Source organism: Rhagoletis pomonella, unplaced genomic scaffold (assembly GCF_013731165.1).
Source record: "Rhagoletis pomonella isolate Grant_MI unplaced genomic scaffold, Rhpom_1.0 Rhpom_scaffold_00163, whole genome shotgun sequence".
Classification (NCBI taxonomy): domain Eukaryota; kingdom Metazoa; phylum Arthropoda; class Insecta; order Diptera; family Tephritidae; genus Rhagoletis; species Rhagoletis pomonella.
In genome coordinates this window covers 77,220-80,232 of record NW_023458717.1, presented here as the reverse complement: position 1 = coordinate 80,232, position 3,013 = coordinate 77,220, and positions in this window count along the sequence as shown.

Sequence of the window (3,013 nt, the reverse complement as noted above, 5' to 3'; positions counted from 1 at the left end):
ATTTAGCAATTCAGCTATGAAGAATTGTGGAAATTCCGGCATTGCATATTTCACTGGGCAATACTTTGTTACCAGCTTATGAGATACTTTGTTACCAGCTTATGAGACGGTAACAAAATTTACCGGTTACAAGAGTACACTGCATTCGAGAAGGGTTTAAAATTTGACAGGAACTTTATTTACCGCTTACAAAACTTTTATTACAAGTGCAAAATAGACCTTTAGGGTAGTATTTCCTATTTCTGGAACCTCGTCTAAGTCATTCACAACAAGATTTAATGGAAGAGGAAGTGTTTTTCTCGTTACGTTTTTCCATCCTGTTCATCACAGATTGGTAAGAGGAACTCAAATTGGCGTTTCATTCAATTCTGTACCAGTTCAGTGTTTAACGTTGTGCTTACTTCATTGCATCAACGACGAAAAATGCAGGCCTTATATGGAAATTGAGAGCATAATTACGAATTCGATTACGCACACAATTTTGTATTTTTTATTTATTGATTTTTGAAAACTTCTCCCTACCCAAGATTTGGTAACCGGAAAATTTTAATACCAAAAAATTTCACCAGTTCTTGTCACCACTATTCTAGTTACGGTGGTAATGCAGTTAAAATATTCAGCAATTCGCTATGAAGAATTATGGAAATTCTGGCATTGCATATTTCACGGGGCAATACTTTGTTACCAGCTTATGAAATACTTTGATACCAGCTTATGAGAAGGTAAAAAAATTTACCGGTTACAAGAGTACACAGAATTCGAAAAGGGTTTAAAATTTGACAGGAACTTTATTTACCGGTTACAAAACTTTTATTACAAATGCAAAATAGACTTGTTAGGGTAGAAATAGTATTTCCTACATCAGGATACTCGTCTAAGTCATTCACACCAAGATTTATTGGAAGAGGAAGTATTTTTCTTGTTGAGTTTTTCCATCCTGTTCATCACAGAATGGTAAGAGGAACTCAAATGGGTGTTTCATTCAATTCTGTTCCATTTCAGTGTTTAACGCTGTCTTATGTCATTGTATCAAGGACAAAAAACGCAGGCCTTATGTGGAAATTGAGAGCATAATTATGAATTCAATTACGTATACAATTTTGTATTTTTTATTTATTGATTTTTGAAAATTTCTCCTTCGTTTTGTAGCTGTAGAGGGCCGGCAGCAGCCCCCTTGTTCTACCTGGCTACGTCCGTTGAAATCAACGATTTTTCCCCTATTGTTAAGAGGTTTCTCTGAGGAGCCCTGTAATCCGAGGTCAAAGGGAGGCAGACAATTTAATTCCTTGGTCTAAGCTCTCACAATTCGGGAAGATGACAGAGAGAGAGAGTGCCAAGAACCTTCATTTTTCTGTACCAGTCTCATGTTTAATTTCCTTAAAATTTTCTTGATTTTAAAATGCAATGCGATGTGCATCAATTGAGAAACAATCGACCGTCGATTCTGGTACTTTTTGGATCGTATCGGAACTAAAAATCGACAAAAAATCGAATCGGAAGGTCTGGATTAATCGATCTTCGATTTAATCGTTTTAAAATCGGCGTCTCTAGTAGTGAGTTTATTAATAAAACCACACATCAAAAATGGCAACATTTTCAAAAACTCATTCTAGAATTACCAAATTTGCCTAAAATTATTTCATTTATGCTCTCTATCCCTGCAATTTCGGAATTCACAGAAAGAGTTTTTTCTGTTATGAATGTGAAATGGCGAGATGAGAGAAACAAAGCGACTACCTCACAAATAGAAAACGAACTTTTCATTTATATTAATTTAAATATTGATTGCGATAAAGCATATGATACTTTTAAATACGGTTGCCAGACGTACTGAATTTATCAGTACAGTACTGATTTTTCAACTCTTGTACTGATTTTATTCGTTTCTTTAATCAGTACGCTAATGCCCTGATTTTTCAAAATGTGTACTGATTTGTACTTAATTTTCAAATCCACCAAAATACTTTAGGATTTTCTTAAGGTTTTTACATAACGTCGGAACTTCCTTAACCTGTACTGTAAAAAGAAGGAAGAAAATAATTTAATTATACTTGACATATTTCAGATAATGTTTGATATGCCCAAGAAAGTAATACAACAAAAAGATCATTTGTTTTATGGACATATCGCCGGGTCGTTACGTATCAGTTGCGATAATATGATGGAGCTTAAATTATTTAAAAGGAATGCTGACGTTGTTTGGTCGTGCATTGTTAGTTATCTCGAAAATAACTTTCAGTTTCATAACAACAAATTTGCCCATAACTTACAATTCGTTTTTCACAATTTACTGACATTGTAAAAGAGTTTTGCATACAGACATAGAGCTAGATACTCTTTTTAGCGAATTATTAGTCTTTCAAAAATTTTTTGTAGTTGAAAAAATCAATTTAAGCCCTAAGGAAATATAGATGAAGTTCTTAAATAGTGGTACTTTTCCACAGTTTTAACAAATATGTAATTTTGTTTTTTACAATACCACTCTCAAACGAAGCAACTGAGAGGATCTTGAGTATAAAGTTTGCTTCCTGGCGCAAAGAGAGAAGCCGGCTTCTAATTAAATTTTAGAAAGTGAAATTCAAACTAAAATTAATTCTAAAATGAAATGTATAGAATTCTTTGACTATTTAAACACTAAAAATGGATATGATCTCATTATTGCTATTCAAAAATGTCATAAATATAAAATAATTTCTGTTTACAATGATGTGTGAAATCATGTTGAAATGAATAACACTTATTTTTTAAGAACTATATTTTATTTAATTTGATTTTTAGTTAATGATCAATTTATGGTAGATTGCTTTTGGTATTTTATAGGCTTATTGATCAGTAATTTTATGTGCACGAAAACACTGTTCTTCACGTTTTAACCCGACGTTTCGCTAAATTTCTTAGCATCTTCAGGGGCGTTTTTCTCCTTTTATTTCTACATCAACATATAAATATACATACAATTTTTATAAATTAGTATGGACGTATAAAAATGTGTAAACAGTTCTACAAACAATAA